This window comes from Hyperolius riggenbachi, chromosome 1 (assembly GCF_040937935.1).
Source record: "Hyperolius riggenbachi isolate aHypRig1 chromosome 1, aHypRig1.pri, whole genome shotgun sequence".
NCBI classification, from domain to species: domain Eukaryota; kingdom Metazoa; phylum Chordata; class Amphibia; order Anura; family Hyperoliidae; genus Hyperolius; species Hyperolius riggenbachi.
This window is the reverse complement of record NC_090646.1, coordinates 356,810,885-356,830,177: the sequence shown is the minus strand read 5'-3', so window position 1 is coordinate 356,830,177 and position 19,293 is coordinate 356,810,885.

Genomic DNA, 19,293 nt, shown 5'->3' with positions numbered 1-19,293 from the left:
AGAGAAATCACTAAGTAAATATGCGGATCATTTGACAACTATAACATTATTGGTATTTTGTTTACAGGATATGAAAATTAATGTGGACAGGTCACTAAAATCAATTCTTCATGTTGGTTTCCAAGATAAGATATACTGCTGTGCTACTAATATTTACAAGGCTCAAATAAAAACTGACACAAAGATTATGTATTTTTCTAATAAAACCCTACAGCTTTACTTGGGAAATTCCAGTGTCAGGATATTTTTAATTGCCATTTAAATAACGGAGACTTCAATGGTAAATGTTTCAGCACAGCGCAATTTTTAAAGGTTAATGTGCCGTATCAGTTGTTCAGATAATGTGTCATTTGTGCACTTGAATGCACATAGACTATTTCTGGTGTAATAAGTATTATGAAAATCGAATGCATGTGTGAAGTTACATATTAGTAAGAATGATGTTGCCACTTGGAAAGCCTGAGAAAAAAGAAATCTGTTCCATTAATACAGTTTTCAATACAATGACGGTGCACTATAGTCATTTCTGAGATTCTGGTGTTTGCTGGGATTTTTTTATGAATTGCATCTTCAGGTCTCATTCTGTGTGCATGAAAAAGGGGTGCAAGGAAATGTGAGTGCTCAATTTTGGCTAGTAGAATCTCGGTAAAATTTACAGATATTCTACATTTTAAAAGTGTAACTTACTGCAATACAATATTAGTAAATAATACAGATATTTTACTACAACTTAACCTAATACTTTTCTCACCCAGAATCCTCCCTTACTGATACCTAACCTTAACTACCCCCCATGTCTAACCCTTAACCCCCATGACTATCCTTAACCACCACCCCCATACCTAACCCTTAAAAACAGCCCCCACCACGCCTACCCTTAACAGTCCCCCATGCCTACCCCTTCAAATTACCCATCCTAACTTTAACAGTCTCCCCCATGCCTACCAATGCCCAACCTTAACTACCCCCCAACAACTAACCCTTAACCCCCCATGACTATCCTTAACCACCCCCCGATACCTAACCCTTAAAAACAGCCCATCACCATGCCAACCCTTAACAGTCCCCCCATGTCTAACCATTAAAAATACCCCCATGTCTAACCGTAACCTCCCCTCTTCCACCAATCCACCACAATTACGATAATGTTAGGATGCCACCATAGGGGCCATTATAAATTGCAGCTATACTATGAAATTTGGACATCTGCATTGCCACAGGCACCCAAATGTCACAGTATAGCTGCAATATTTAATGGCCCCTACGGTGACACACTAATTTCTGCTGGTAGTGGGTGCCCAAATTTCCCGCTTCACCTATTCTATGATGGGAAATACATTCAAGTCAGATTTTAACAGTTTTTGGTGATTATTAAATAAGCATCAGTAACACTTATGCCTTATTAAAAAAATTTCATGCAAGACCTTATCTTATGATAATATTCTTGTATTTAGAAGATATCAGACATTTCTGTGTGTTTAGTGGTAAAGATGGGCAGGGTACATTTGTGCAATGAAAATCGACAGTGCTTGTTTTTTGAGCATTTTGTATTTTTGAAATATACAGTAGTATACATTAGGCCAGAGGGCATCATAAGTCCCATCTCAAGGTATAAGTAGTGACTGCTGAAATGGGGATAAAAGAAGCAAGACCTTCCTCCTTATTGTTCTCCAGGTAGTGCTATTAATCACAGACTGCACCGTCTGATGTACCAATCGATGCGTTGCATAACAGTAAGTGAGTGTCTTGCTACATACATTTTTGTCTGCAACACAGTGCAGTCCTTTCAGTGTCACTGAAACAACACTGCAAAAAGGGCCACATCGTTTTATGCCTTGTTGTGTAAAGGTGGGCATACATCTACCAATTTTGCAGCCCGATCGGCCATCCAATTCGATAATGTTCTTGAATCGGATGAAAATTGGGGGTTGCAACATGTCTGCCCAATCAATGATTTGATTGATTTAGGGCTAAAATCTGTCAAAAGCATTGATTGGACTTGCTAGAAAAACTGGGTCAAACGTCGGTAATGGCGTGTGATGTTTCGACCACTAGCTTATGCGACTGCTGTCCACTCAAGTTTCAAACGTCTCTCTCGGTGCCCATGCTCTGTAAGCTCACAACTGTCCACCGACGCCACTCCCGGCCCCTCATCTGACGTCACCTCCATGTCAGCCATTACCGCAAGTGCCTGTACCATGTGGGCCAGGCACGTGTATGTAACGTACGTCACACATGTGCCACATGATACACATGCCATGTGATACTTGCTCTACGACATGGTGCGTGTATTATGTGATGCAAGAATTTACAGGTTTGTGTGGTCCGGCAATCTGGCAGGAAAATGGCAATATATTCTGCTTCAGGCAACACAAAAATATTTGTGTTTCATAAGTATATATAATATTGAGGAATTAAGTACCTGGAGACACCTTCACTTCTTGTTTTCCTCAGTGATCCAACAGTGATCAGACATGGTTGCTTAAATCGGACCCAAACCAAACATTTTTTTAATTCAAAATATTTAGTTGCACCACTCTGACACATACAAAGATAAATAAACACTCCTTCAAGCCTATGAGCATTTCAGTGTATGCTTTTCACCCTTCTCTTTTCATAACTAGGGTTATACAGGTGGCAGCCATTACTTCTGAGCTTAGTAGGAGGTTTGTCATCAGCTACCCTCCCTCACAGGGGCATCATCGATGTGAAATCTCACACAAGCTGAGCTTACCTCCCCTGTGACATCATCAGTAGCAGCCTGTGTTTTGTTTTTTTATCTCCTCCACCAGTCTGCCGGATTCTGTCCCGGGAATATGAAAGGAAGGGATGGGTTCCTCCAATAAATGTAAAATATTTTATATTTATCATGCAGCTGAAAAAAGGCTGCTATTTATTATTATAAGTTAGAAAATAGATTTTATTTCTGAAATCTTGTATTTTTAATTTGTGTCCACTTTAACCTGCTGAATTATCTAGCCACTACTCCCATGAATGTCTTTTGGCCAGCTGTATCTTCTGTTTTTTTCGGATCATGATTTCAAATCAGCTGTTTGGGTGATGGTCGTCTTGTCACAATGACTACGTTAAATTCTGATTGATTCCTGATTTCCCTATTTGGAATAAAAAGGAATGTGCATTTAAAGTGGACCTGAACTCTTGCACAGAATACAAGGAAAACATAACAGTAGAAACAGTGCAGATCTATTTTAGGATTTGCATCAGCTGTAACAAAGAAACTTTTTTGTTTAAAGGTTATTATGCTGTTGTGTATCTTTTAGAGCAGAGAGGAATTCTGAGTTCAGGTCCATTTTAATGGCACTAATCGGGGTCTTTGCAGTTCCCATGGGAAACATATTTGAGTGTTCTTTGTGTGTGTCTACATAAGTCAGCAATTGCTGGTGAGAACGATTTAGGTTCACTACCCAATCCATTTTCACTTCTAATTCAATCAATTACATTTTTAGACTGAGGATAGAAGCAAATTATTCGGCAGACCAATTTAAAACAACTGTTAATTGAGATTTTTGATCATTTTTTTTGCATTTGAACATGCTTGAAAATATGAATTGTACATGTCACATTGGGCCTGATTCACAAAGCGGTGCTAACAGTTAGCACCGTGGTGAAAAGCCCTTTATCACGCCTAAACTCTGTTTAGGCATGATAAGTTTAGGTGTGATAAGTTTTTAGGTGTGATAAGTTTTTAGGTGTGATAAATTTAAACACCAACTGGGCTAGCACCGCAGTGCACAGCTGAACAAAAGTTTTGCGCTAGCAAAGTCTGATGCACTTTGCATAGAGTTTAATGGCGCTGCTTTGCGTGCGGGACTTTGCGCGCAATCTAAACGTATCTAAACTTATCATGCCTAAACTTATCATGCCTAAACTGAGTTTAGGCATGATAAAAATGGTTATCACGCCTAAAGTCTTTAACTGGGTTATCACCGCTTTGTGAATCGAGCCCATTGTGTGCATATGTGAAAGCGTCGACACAATTTAACAGGAACAGGAACATGCTTGGGAACGTACACTGCATTCCTAGCTGATTGATTGCTGATCAGGAAATTGATTACAATGATCAATCATCTCAAAGGTCGGATACGATCAATCTATGTGACGCAGGTTTAGAGATCTATATACATGCTAGGCTGTCAGCTGAACAATAAAGAACGATAAAGGATGGTTAGGCTGAGAATCGTTTAAAGAACGTGATCCACCTACAATAAAAGATGGTGATTATCATCCACATAGATCCATCTGGCAGATCGGTTTGGACAACAATTGCTGTTAGTCGTTCATACTGAACAATAACAAGTGGTTGATCCATTCAAAGTACTTATGTGTGGCGAATTTTGAACTTCCGGGTCCTACTTTTAGCTCTTCATTTTAGCTCTTCTGGTAACGATTAGATCGGCAGATTGTAGTTGTGCCATCGCTGGATTGAAATGTGCACAGACGTTCACTCATCGCTCAACCATTGGGGAATGCTCCTTTTTGGATGACCATGATCTAGCATGTGTATGGAGCTAAAGTGCTAGTTGGGTCAGTGTCTAGAACATGCTGAATAGCTGTACAACATGCTGCAGTGAGGACAGCCACACTACAGGCGTCCACTATCCCTGAGCCAAGAGTTCTGACAGTCTTAACAACAACATCACCCTGGGGCACAAAACCTTATCACACCGCCTCAGTGTAACCCATTTCTCACAGTTACAGACACTGCTGCATTGCTGGGCAGTCTGCCAAGACTTTACCGTTCTTTGTTATGCCTGCAAGGACACACTGCCTCTTGGTACTTTTTTTGTCATATCTGCCAGAGAAGTTGAGCTATATCTCTTTGACAGATTCAAGACTTTACTTCCAAGACGTAAGCTGGCATGTCATCTCCACTCCTATCCTAAGAACCAGTGTCCTCTGGGTGTCCCTCTGAGAACCTTGTTGGTCAGCTGTCAACAACACCCAGCCAAAATACAGAACCCCCAAACGTAAGGCACAGTAGATATCCCAATGCCAGAGCTGGACCATCCACAAGGCAATCCTAGGCAGCTGGCTAGGGCCTGGAGAGAGTCTAGGGGCTTGTGGTGGATGCTAGCCACCACTAAATCTTACTAAAAAGGCCAGGTGACCATCAGTGGTGGGAAAAGGTGCTATCTTGCCTAGAGCCCCATTTCATTTTAATCTTTTTCTGCCCAAAGCTACTTTCAGTCTTCCTTATCTAACTACAAAAATGTTCTTTAACATCATTTGCTGCTAAACCATGCACAGTTTTTATGTGATAAGATGACATCTTTAGTAAAATTGCATTTTTTTTAACAAGCTTTGGTTGTGTAGCGTACAAAAGACTACTATGACTGCCTGTTGGCCCAGAGACAGGGCTTTAGATGAAGTACCAACATATGAATAGCATTGATTTGAATTTGAGCTGCATATTTATTATGGATTAATTACAATGACTCCAGCTGTCGAATGAGAAATAATAAAATGCACTCTGCCTGTCTGCATGTAAAACTAATTTGTCTAAGCATTTGAATCTGATAAAATTAGGTTCATCTAATATTTGCATACTAAAATATTAGCATCTGCGTGCTGAAACAGATGCAGATAAAATGTTTTTCTCAGATAAATAATATCAGTTTCATTATCAAGTACATTCTCATTTTTGCACCTTAGTTGTTTGTGTGAAAAGAAAAAATAGTTAGCAGCATCAGTGGACTGAGAGCAATGCTTGTAAATGTGCCTTGGTTTTGTTGCTACAGTTACACAGTGTGAGAAATGGTATCATCAGCGCATTACAGTACTGTGTGAAAAGCTCCACAGTGGTTTTTAATACTGCCAATTGGTAACACTTCACTTACCTGATATACATTCAAGCCACTCGCTTTTATCATTCTCTGTTCATTTGAATGCATTTTCCCCCATCAGCTTTTGAATCCTGTTTATATTACTGGTAATAGCAGCAGAAAACTACAGAGAACACAAACATAAAAATATTCTTGTTGTTAAATGTCACAATAAATGTATGAAAGAGATCGATGTACAAAGAGGCTTAGCTGCTATTTCATGCAAATCTGAATGTAAAGTTCAGGGATTTTTGTTTTGCGTTTTTCTTAAAGGGCAATTATTACAAAAAATTGCTACATTTAAAATGCGTACAAATAAAATGTAGCTTTCTCTTGGAGCTATATGGACTATAAATTGCTTTTTTTCTCATGTTGCCGTCACTTACTGTAGGTAGACAGATCTGACTTGTCAATCTCCTCATGGGGCATTCTCAGGTATTTTTTTTATATTCAACAGCAGTTGCTCAGTCCAACTGTTAAAACAGTGTGGAAATGTGTAGGGAGTGTTTGGGTAAAGCAAATCAAAGTAGGACCAAATGAAACAATGGGTGCCGTGCTGATGGTGGTGCAGGATAGGTGTGCCTGTGGCCAGGGCGGACGTGAGGCCTGGAGTAACTGGCATGAGCCAGGGTAATGATTTTTTTTTTTTTTAGATTAAAGCCAATCAATGTAAGACCAAATGAGATACTGGGTGCTGTGGTGGTGGTAGTGCAGGATAGCTGTGCCTGTAGCCATGGCGAACATAAGGCCTGAAGTAACTAGCATGCGCCAGGGTAAAAATGCCTAATAATTGTATTACACATTTGTGGTGTAACCCTTTGATATCCACACCTTGTTCATTTTTATTAACCTCCCTGGCGGTATTGGCGGATATACACGTCAATACAAAATATGCTGTGAACAGTATTGATGTGCATACCTGCACTGCATACTAGACCTTTGCTTGACACATTTTGGCAAGTTACAGGGAAAAAAAAGGTTATGAAAATTAATTAGATCACTTTTTGCACAGAAATCCTGGGGAAATTGAATGCCAGGAAGGTTAATGTCAAGTAATCGACACTGCTGTGTGCTAAGCAACTTCACTTGTCTGCAGTGCCGGTTTAAGCAACAATGGAGCCCCAGGGCAAAACAAACCTGGGGGCCCCCCAACAGATACCTCGGAACAAAAATTGGCATTAAGGGACCTTTTTTGCAGCTGGTATAGTCAGTGTGTGAAGCCCCAATCGGTCAGAGCTCCACATTCTGGCTAACCCAGCCTGCATGGGGGACAAGGGGTTAAAAAGTTTATTTAAAAAAAAAATCCCACACTCTAAATATAAAAAAAAATAAAAATGGGAAAATAGGAAAAAATGTCAGGGATCTTCATACAGCCATATTGCGGCTGTATAGTGATCCCTGGCCAAAGCGCTGCGGCTGCGTATGGACCCTCTGGAAACCCCGTCAGGAAATTTATTGCTCTTTCTTTTGATACATGTAAAATTACACTACCGTTAGGTTTGCTACTAAAATTTACCTCATTTAAAAGTATACTTTTTTCCTTCTATACTTTAAAATAGATTTTCTCAAAAACTATAAGGTCTTTTTGAATAATTGTTTTTTCCTCTTTTTCCCAATGATCTCCTTAACATATCCTGTACATTTAGGGTTTCTAGCATTTAAGGTGGATTTGCTATTAACCGTTAACTTCAGCAGGTTTTTAAATGTGTATTTTTTTTCCTTTGAAACTTTAAAATCGATTTTCTCAAAAACTATAAGGTCTTTCTGATTTTTTTCCCTCTTGTAGCTACTGGGGGCCCCTACAAGCTCTGGGGCCCTGGGGCAATTGCCCGCTTTGCCTCTATGGTAGCGCTGGCCCTGCTTGTCTGTCACAGTCTCTCCAGCTGCACTGAATGTCCTTCCTGACAGTTGGAGCATTTAAGGTGGGGCAAGCCTGCACACCTAGAAGTCCAGAGGTTCCTCACTCCTCAGAGTGTCCATAGTGATGGTTATCCCAAGGTAGTTGGATACCTGATGGTGAAGGCGTTCCCTGAGGGTGAATCCAGAAGCACCCTGTTGAAGAATTGTACATAAGAAAGACCTCATATCAGACATGATTGGCACATCACCATCAGCAGCAAATTGCCCTGTTCTTGCAGGTGGGAGAGTGTTATTGACACCTCTTTGGCTGGAAATGGCTTCCTTTGGCCTGACTCTGTCTGTCATGTTTGTAATATAACAATGATGTGCAATTGGTTTTCTCACAATGTCAGCACAGCAGCAGTGACACTTCTTATTTAAAGGAAACCTGTAATAAAGAAAAGCCCCCCAGTGGGGTACTTAACTTAAGAGGGGGAAGTCTCTGCATCCAAATGAGGCTTCCCCCTTCCTCCTGTGCAGCAAAAATCCAGTGCTGGCTACCTTGATCAGCAGCAGATGGCAATAGTTACCTCTGAGATCCAGCTCAGGTGCAGTATCAGCTTCCACCAGTAGAGTGGCCTCACTTGTTACTTAAGGTAATAGGGTAAACCAGAAACTGATATACACACCATACCACCGTAGCATAATATAACAATCATCCAAAATATAGTAGTGAGTTTCAGCTTTATTCACACTCCGCCTGTGCAGGAGTTAGGAATGACTGTGGTACACGCATCTCCTTAACACATATTTGTGTTTTTATAAAATTACTAAATAATACACAATACTGAATAAAAAACCCTTTGTTTACTTTCTCATATTTCCTACAGAAAATCATGTACATACACCTGTAAATGGTTAAAGCATCTTACAGGGGAAATCATATTTTACAAATAACCTTTGTGGAGAATCTCAGAATTTAAATTGCAGATTACATTTGAATATGATTCAATGGTAATTTGCTCACTTCATGTATGAATTGATGCAGGAGTGGTGATGTGCGGTAATAAGACATTTCTCTACTGCAGCACTGTGTGTGGAATGGGTGTATAATCACTGTATCATCTCCTGGTGTGCCTGGCTAAATACTTGTCCATCACACTAAGAAGGGATATAATAATGGATACAGGGCATTTTATAATGTGAGAACGATATACGGTACAATACAATGGGCCAGTCTGGACAATAGCAATTGCTTATGTAGAACTAACTCCTAATTAGAACTAGATATCACCTTGATTTCTTGACAACACATCACAACCGCTATGAATGTGAAAACAGTGAATGATTAGATACCGCTCTGCCTTTGCTGTGTAAATCCCCCAAATGTAAAAATCATTGTGAAACAGTAAATCTCTGGAAAGTTCCACAATCCTTCGCTTCACATAGAGAGAAAGGACCAGCACATCAGCATTCAGAACAACCTGGGTTAGCTTGCATTACATTGTCTCACGTACATTGTGCCACCGCCAAAGCATAATGTCCATATTCCATAGCAAAAACAGAGGGGGCAGGCACCGATGTGTATATACCATAAAACTTTTATTTCAGGCAGATGGAATAGCCAGAGGAGGTGCCCGCCCCCTCTCTTTTTGCTAAGTCCCACAATCCTTGCGCTCCTAATAAGTGAGAAAGCCAACAATCTTACAATTAGTAGTTTTTCTTCAAAATGTTCAAAAAAGGGGCGTAACAATAGACCCTGCAAGGGATGCAGCCACAAAAAGGCCCAGAAGCCGCAGGGGGCCTGTGGGGGAGAAGTTTATTTTTCCTATCCTGAAAGACTGACATCTAAGGGCAAGGAGAGAAAAAAGCTTTCTGCTCTCTGCACATTTGTTTTAATGACTGCATCTGCTCAGCCACTTATAAGGAATCATAAAGTTTTGTAGACAAAGATTTGTAGACAGTCCCTATTCAGTGTTCAGCAGGATCTTGTGTTTAGCACCCTGCCCCCAACCTCTCTATCCCTCTATATGTGCTGTGTACTGTAGGGATGCTGGACAAGTCTGTAGAGCCAGTTCTGCTCCATCAGAGGAGGACGGAGTAAGTGTAATAAGCTGAGGCTGGGAGCACACTCATCCATCAGTTTTCTGTATGTGTTTTCTGCAAACTATGGGCTTGATTCACTAAACCGTGATAACTCATATCACGGCCGCGCTAGCCTTTTCTCGTTTTCGCACGCAATCGCCAATTTTTGCTTGCATGTGTAAATTCGCGATTGCGCGCAAAAATTCGCAATTGCAAGCAAAAACCCTAGCACGGCCGTGATATGAGTTATTACAGTTTAGTGAATCAAGCCCCACGTGTGTCTGTATGTGTGAAAATATGTGCATTATATCACAGAAGTGAATGTAATTGATAGAGAAAATGCGTGCAGTGCTTCACTGCTGCCAATTTGTATCTGCACGGGGAAAACACATTCAACTAGTCAATTGAATAACATTGGTTCTCAGTTTACCTGTGCAGAAAGCGAGGAGGGCCCAACCAAACTTTCTTAGGGGGCCCAGTGATTTCTAGTTATGATCCTTTATCTATGCTATGCTGCCTAATGTGTCAAGGTTCATTATAAACCAGAATACCAGAATGGTCACATAATTTCTTATCACTAAACACCAGTATTTACATAATTCATTAAACAGAAATCCCCAATGCACTGAGTCAACAGTAGCTATGTACAATCAGAATTGTGCACAGGGACTTCCTGTGGGTATAAACAGCAGTGATTGCTCTCAGTCAGCACAGTGGACTTTCATTACATCACTGGTATGTACACAATATAGAACCGAGGCTGCCTTCTTGACATTTTTGCTTACCAAACTGACTTAAAAATCCAGTGTGCTGACCAACTGTGCAGATGTCTTCTTTGTCAACTAGGAATATAGGTAAGATCAACTACATAACAGCTTGGGGATCCATTCCCAAGTCTCCACTGAATTAACATTTTCTTAAAGTATAAATATGTCTATGTAAGGTCTGCAGTGTTTGCACGGCGGCGTAATGCCGAGACCCGGCTGCACCTGGGATTTATGGGTCTCAGCGAGCCGCTGACGTCAGTGGAACGCAGGCTGTTCTCAGAAGCCATTGGATAAGTGGAGGACTCGTTCCCAGTACGCGCTCCGCAGATGTAAACAGTAGTTCACATGTGCCCTGCGTGTCAGCTGACACACTGAATCACTATTGGTTGTTTTCAATTCTGCTTGTTTTTGATTGGTTAGTCCTTGTATTTAAGCCTGGTGAGCGCCTCCAGTCATCGCCCGTGATAGCATTAGCTTTGGCTTGTGGCTGGGTATGCGCTCACTATCATTGGATTCCTGTTGCTGAACTTTGCCTTGTATCCTGACCACGTCTATCTCTGCTGGATTTCATGTTGCCAACCTTGCTTTGTACCTGGACTACGCTCTGCCTTGTTGCCTGGACTGACCCTTGCTAGGATAATGGATGTGCATGAACTCTGCCTGGATTGACCCTTTGCTTGAACACGGATGTGCATGAACTCTGCCTGGACCGACCTCGGCTTACCTTGACTACGCAATTTCTGGAGAGAACCTATCTGGAATATTTCACTATCACAAGGAATTCCTGGCACTTCTGCTACTTGGCTCACTCGTCTGAATAGCCTCATACACTAGGCCTCAGGTGACTATCTTGTATATTCATATATGCTGTGCCCAGTATTGCATTGCCAAGTATATTTCTGTTGTCTGGTGATTAGCTACCTGTCAGACTGTATGCTAAATCTACCTGCAGCGTGTATTGTAGTATTGTGACTGGGTCAGTCATATGAGCATACAGTCCAACCTGTGGTTATTGACCAGACAAACCTGACAGTACAGGATCTTCTCAAAAAATTAGCATATTGTGATAAAGTTCATTATTTTCTGTAATGTACTGATAAACATTAGAATTTCATATATTTTAGATTCATTACATACAACTGAAGTAGTTCAAGCCTTTTTATTGTTTTAATATTGATGATTTTGGCATACATCTCATGAAAACCCCAAATTCCTATCTCAAAAAATTAGCATATTTCATCCGACCAATAAAAGAAAAGTGTTTTTAAAACAAAAAAAGTCAACCTTCAAATAATTATGCTCAGTCATGCACTCAATACTTGGTCGGAATCCTTTTGCAGAAATGACTGCTTCAATGCGGCGTGGCATGGAGGCAATCAGCCTGTGGCACTGCTCAGGTGTTATGGAGGCCCAGGATGCTTCGATAGCGGCCTTAAGCTCATACAGAGTGTTGGGTCTTGCGTCTCTCAACTTTCTCTTCACAATATCCCATATATTCTCTATGGGGTTCAGGTCAGGAGAGTTGGCAGGCTAATTGAGCACAGTAATACCATGGTCAGTAAACCATTTACTGGTGGTTTTGGCACTGTGAGCAGGTGCCAGGTCGTGCTGAAAAATCAAATCTTCATCTCCACAAAGCTTTTCAGCAGATGGAAGCATGAACCCACTTTTGAACCAGAAACAGCGGCAGAGGCGCCTGACCTGGGCTACAGAGAAGCAGCACTGGACTGTTGCTCAGTGGTCCAAAGTACTTTTTTCGGTTGAAAGCAACTTTTACATGTCATTCGGAAATCAAGGTGCCAGAGTCTGGAGGAAGACTGGGGAGAGGGAAATGCCAAAATGCCTGAAGTCCAGTGTCAAGTGCCCACAGTCAGTGATGGTCTGGCGTGCCATGTCAGCTGCTGGTGTTGGTCCACTGTGTTTTATCAAGGGCAGGGTCAATGCAGCTAGCTATCAGGAGATTTTGGAGCACTTCATGCTTCCATCTGCTGAAAAGCTTTATGGAGATGAAGATTTCATTTTTCAGCACGAACTGGCACCTCTTCACAGTGCCAAAACCACTGGTAAATGGTTTACTGACCATGGTATTACTGTGCTCAATTGGCCTGCCAACTCTCCTGACCTGAACCCCATAGAGAATCTGTGAGATATTGTGAAGAAAAAGTTGAGAGTTGCAAGACCCAACACTCTGGATGAGCTTAAGACCGCTATTGAAGCATCCTGGGCCTCCATAACAGCTGAGCAGTGCCACTGGCTGATTGCCCCTATGCCACGCCGCATTGAAGCATTTCTGCAAAAGGATTCCCGACCAAGTATTGAGTGCATAACTGAACATAATTATTTGAAGGTTGACTTTTTTTGTTTCAAAAACACTTTTCTTTTATTAGTCGGATGAAATATGCTAATTTTTTGAGATAGGAATTTTGGGTTTTCATGAGCTGTATGCCAAAATCATCAATATTAAAACAATAAAAAGGCTTGAACTACTTCAGTTGTGTGTAATGAATCTAAAATATATGAAAGTCAGTACAGTACAGAAAATAATGAACTTTATCACAATATGCTAATTTTTTGAGAAGATCCTGTATACCATTATTATTTAAAATTAGTCCAACTAGCTTCATGCCTAATAAAGGTACAGACATAAACCATAGCAGACTCTTTACTAATATAGCATTGCCCATCCCTGGTAATGAAGTACGTGCCCTGGCCTCCTTAGATACGGAAAAGGCCCTTGATACGGTCGAGTGGCGGTATCTTTGGGAAGTAATGACAAGATCTGAATTTGGCCCGAAGCTCATTAACAGAATTAGACTTTTATACCAAAACCCAAACACATGCATCAGAACCGGAAATGTGAGCACAGAAACCTTTCGATTGACACGGGGAACGAGGAAGGGCTGCCCTCTGTCTCCTTTCCTATTCGCCTTAGTGATCGAACCTATGCCGATTAGGGTCAGGTCTCTTCTGGAGGGCGAGGGAATTACTCAGTTGTTGAAGTAATATCCCTTTATGCCCACGCATACCTTAAAAATCCACAACAATCCCTGCCCAAGACATTAGATGTACTGTAATACAGCGATTTGGGTAATACTCTGAATTGTGTATTAATTGGGGGAAATCTCACTTGCTTCCTCTATCTGTTCACTGGTTGACGCCTCATGTCCACTGCAAATAACGTCCCAATTCAAATACCTGACAATCCATATCACTTGGAGTGTGGAAGATTACTTAACGCTGAATTTGACCCCAGCTCTGGAGTACTTCTGTAAGAAGACTTAGAAAAAAACTCCACTTTCATTGATAGTAAAAAGGAATATAATGCAAATGATTTATCTTCCAAAGCTTTTGTGCTTTAGGAATTCCCCAAGCTGGATTTCTAATAATTTTTTTTACCAATTTTTATGCTATCCTAAACTCTCCCAGAATAGCTCTTGAAACATTCCTACTACCAATTAACAAACGCAGCTTAGCACTACCAGACTTAAAGAGAAACTCCGACCAAGAATTGAACTTTATCCCAATCAGTAGCTGATACCCACTTTTACATGAGAAATCTATTCATTTTCACAAACAGACCATCAGGGGGCTCTGTATGACTGATATTGTGGTGAAACCCCTCCCACAAGAAATTCTGAGTACGTACGCTTGGCAGTTTCCTGTCTGTGAACCCTGTTGCTTTGTGGGAAATAGCTGTGTACAGCTGTTTCCAACTGCCAAATCAGCAAGCAGCAGCTACATCACTTGCCAGCAGTAAAAATGCCACCATGTGATGAATGTCAGAATATAAATCAGGGATTTAAAATATTTTACAATGGGCAAACACCGACTAAATAATTTATACATAATTATTGTAAAAATGAAGCACTTTTTTATTACATTATTTTCACTGGAGTTCCTCTTTAAATATTTTCTGGCAGCAAAAACTTGTGACGGTCAGGTGGTGGTTCAGCCAAAATATGCATAATCCAACGATTGTGGTGGAAGCTGTACTCCTTGGGTCCTATGAGAGACTCACAAACCTTTCATTTGGGGGCACAAAGGGAGAACTAAACTCTACCTCAGTAATGAGGGTAACAGTGAAAGTTTGGAATCATGTTAACAAGCAATTTGCAGCTCCTGGGGAATGGTCACCTTTCACCCCACTATAGAGCAACTCAAATTGCCCTTAAGTTAAGCTAAAGTTCCTACACAGCATATATTATACCCCCCAAAGGTTAGCACTTATAGACCCTGCTAACGACCCATTGTGCCCCAAAAGTCACAATACATGATTTGGGAATGTAATTTAGTGCAAAGGCTCTGGGTGGAAGTGGGGAAAGTTCTTACCACTCTACTAAAAAGGCCAGTTACCCAGAATCCTAAAATGGCACTACTCGGTATGCTTGAGGATGTAGTGAAAAACAAACAAACAAACTACTCCTTTGCCTACTAAGTTTCTTTGTTAGATGAGAAATTCTACTAAAATGATGAGACTCGGCTCCTCCCACCAAAAATAACTGGGTAAATGAAATTAACAAAGCCCTATCACTATACATACTCACAAACACCAGACGGGGTTTTGCAGCAAAATTTGACAAAATCTGGTCCAGTTGGCTGGGCTGCAGAGAGCTGGCGGGTGGTGATTGAAATTCTGCAGTGGGGGTGCCAGAGATGCTGGGGTCCTCTATGTCACCTTCCTTTTCCTTCTTCTTTTTCCTCTTTCTCCTCTCCTATCTTCCTCTCTTCTCATCTATATCCCTTCTCTCACCGTGGGGTTAAACTCCCTAATATACTGGTAGTAGCACTGAGAGACTCCGAGAAATATTCCTGTTATATGAAAAATGAAACTGTGAGCTGCTTTAATAGAATGCAAAACTGTATCTCTATGCTGCGGCCATGTGGGATATCTGTGCATTGATCCCAATGAAAAAGATTCTAATCAAAGGAGTATACACCCCCGGAGCGTCTTCTCTCATCTCTCCTTCTACCATGCTAACCTCTCTTCATGGTCGGTCTAGTAGGTGTAAAACCTGTACCATTCTGGTATGTATTACGTTTCAGTAATATGACTAACCTAATGGAAACCTCTGCTTGAGTGCCTTAACAGATAGATGTCAATATAACTGATTTCACATCACATATTGTAATAACAAATACCTGGACATATGGTCATCTTGTTGTATTGTACAAATCTGTGAGTATTCACTGGATGGACACTATTCTTTCGTTTGTAGGTAGTCCTTGTTTCAGGGAGAGTGGATGGTTGTGCGCTTCCCTGACTGTTACTTTTATACCTGTGTTTAAATCAATTAAAATGATTTGCTTAAAAAAAATAGTCCAAAATGTGCTCCTTGTTCAAAAATGTCACTGTAATTTGCTCTATTAAGGAGACATGAGAACATTCTGTCTCACTATTGTTTTCAAATACTTCTCCATAAGCAACCTGTATAGAGTGTAAATTGCATACAAGCTCTTTAGCTTTGGCACACGGCTAACTTCCATATGCAAGTTCCTGCAAACCCCTCACGGATTTCCATTATTGCTTTATTTATTAAGGCATTGCTGAAAGGTGGTTTGAAAGGTGTACTCACATATGTAATTCTTTGTGAAACGTTCACACGAGGGATACAGAAATGTTTGAGGTGATGTACGGCTTACATAGAATAGAAGTTGGTGATACAGTTAGGGTATGCTTCTATCAGCCTTCTTGATTATAGAGTGTACTTTGTGGTGCCCGTGCTGTGACTTATGTCACAGCACAAATCTCACCCTTCATTGCTCCGTGGGCTACACGCTCTGACGTTCGGTAGATGAAGAGGAGAGGGTTAAGGATATTTGAGATTTACAGGCAAGGCGGTGAGAAATTAAATTTTTTACCTAATATTTACATAAGGCATGGAGTAAATTGATTATTTAACATGTTGGAGTTTGTCTTTAATACATTTACAAGTACACTTATTCTTCAATTACAGTGATATAGATGCTTTTAGAGTTACTTCTTAATTAGGAGATGAAAAATGGAAAGAGACCAGAATATCTTAACAGAGACAAGAGACACCAAAAACCAAAATAGTGTAGTAATTCTGATGATTACGGGAAATGGATGTTGAAGAACGCAATGGCTACTCACAAACTAGACAACCCAGATGAGGATATTGATCCTATCCTCTCCTGGATGATAGATAGCTTTTCTGGGTTTTCAGGAATGCGCTCCAAAAGCTACAGGGGGTCTATTGAATATGCGCATATAGAGAGCTGACCTCCAAAGAAGGTAATGAGTATGAGATAACAGAGCAAGAGAGGAAGTGCCCAAAGGGAGTACAAAAAATTAACAAACCATTTAAAAAAAAGACGGTGAGCTGACATTCTTACTGTATTTTTCAGAGTATAAGACGCACTTTTTCTCCCCCCAAAATGGGTAGAAGCAGTCCCTGTGTCTTATATTCCAAAGACAGGGAGTCCCCGACTTACGATCGCCCGCCAATACAAGCCGCCGACCCGCTGCAACGTCGGGGACTCCCTGCCTTGTCCCCCTGTGTGGTCCTCTGCCCCTGCAATGGTTCCTCAGCTCCCTGTGTAATATGAGTTAGCTGCAGAGCAGCTCACCTTCCTTGCAATTCCGTCGCTGGTTGGTCCTCCATCCCCCACTGGTCTCCTTGACCTCCACTGGTCTCCTCGCTCCCCCTGTGGAAAATGAATTAGCGGCAGAGTGGCTCACCTCATCTGGCAATTCCAGAGATGATCAGCAGACATGTCTTCTGCGTCGCTGATCCCCTAGAAAAAGCTTCTGTTGATCGCGTCATCATTGTTGATCGAGTGGTTGTAATAATGTGACTTGACCGACTGTGTGCATTGTGCTCCATCGTAGAAATGGAGACAACATTTTTGGAACAGTATTTGCAGTTTCCATGGATTTGAAGTGAGATGTAATTGGTTTTCAAGCAGTTAATTAAATATGCATAATAAGAATCAAAGCTTCACTGTTGAATTTAACGTTAATTAGCGCACACACACCAACCAAAGAGGCAGATGATGAAAGCAAAAATGCGTTTTATAAAAAACTAGAAGAAACATTTGGGAAATTGTTGAAATATGATGTTAAAATTCTTTTGGGAGATATGAGTACACAGACTGGTAAGAAAAAGCATTTGTGGAACAGAAAACACGCACAAAGTAACATTAGAGGCATTACAAGAAATAAACAAAGATGATACAAACAAAAAAGATACAGTATAGAAAAAAATATGACTAAAAGAAGAAAAGTAAACAGAGTACTAGGGAGAAAGAAAGGTGCTCTGGAACTGTAAAGACAGAGAGAAATGCATAAAATGAGAGGAGATAAATCCATAAGAAATATTTCTAAGAATCAGAGAGCTTAAGGGAGGACATACTTTGAACACAAAAAAACATTTGCAGGAGCAAACCTTTTTGGTTCATTGGAAAAGAAATAAAAGTTTTAGAAAAAAGGGCTAAATATTTTAAAGATTTTCTCAACCATGACATACAGAATAAAGGAATGTGCATTGACGAATAAGCCTCTATAGTCCCAGAGAGTGAAGATATCACTGCTGAAGAGGTAAAAAAGACGATAAAATCAATGAGGAAAACAGAGCAACTGGAGAGGAAGGTAGTACAGCTCCTGACATATGCAGGACAAAGAAAAATAAAGCAGATGTATTAAATAATCCAGCAGATTTGGAGACATGAGCAAATGGAACAGGCAGTGGTGGCATTACACTGGGGTGCACTGGGGACTGCCCTCACCCCCCCCCCCTGAATCACTGTGCCCCCCTGAGTGCCCCCCTCCCTGCTCAGTAACATACAGTTAACAGTTTCCAGGCTCTAGCAGCATACACTGAACCGGATAGGGTCTGTGGAGAATTCTCCATGTCAACCTGAGTCTACATAAGCGTTAAATAAGCCAAGGGTCTTATTTATTTGCCAAAAATACCTCACAATCCTTGCTGGATCCATTGTAATTAATGTATCTGGGTGACACTTCTCTCTACCTTTCTGATTGTACGTTCTAACATTGTCAGTCAATAGGAATAGAGTCTGAAGGCGGCTTACTAGACAAATTAGACAAGACAAATTTACATTTTTACATTTAAACATTTATATTGCGATTTTCTCCTTGCGGACTCAAAGCGCCAGAGCAGAGCAGCAGCCACTAGGGCGCGCTCTATTGGCAGTAGCAGTGTAAGGGAGACTTGCCAAAGGTCTCCTACTGAATTAGAGCTGGCTTACTGAACAGGCAGAGCCGAGATTCGAACCCTGGTCTCCTGTGTCAGAGGCAGAGCCCTTAACCATTACACCATCAGCCAACAGCCATCAGCTATCTGGAAGCTTAGTTTTTTCTTTTTAACTAGCCAATAAACTACAGCTTGTATAGTACAGACAGGAAGTTTTGAATCAGGATAGTAATCCTGATTTTAAACTTCCTGTCAGTAAAATACAAGCTCTAGTCTCCAGCAAAGCTTAGCTACTAAGGTAAAGAATTAAACAAAGTGCTTCTCTCCCTCCTGCCTCTTCCCCCTCTCCTTGCTTGCAGAGTAGTGAGACACAGGTTGGGGGCTGGAATGATTTGTCTGTAATCTGTCCACACAGGAGCAGCATGCTAGCAAGTAAGGATTAAAGCATGCCAGCAAACTTTCCAAGTATACCTGTAGGTAACTTTTGTTCAATAATAGCACCCTCATTTGGACAATCTGCTCTGCTCAAAAGCCTATGAGTTCTGTTTGTGATATTTACATTTTGTTTCTATAATTGCTGAACTA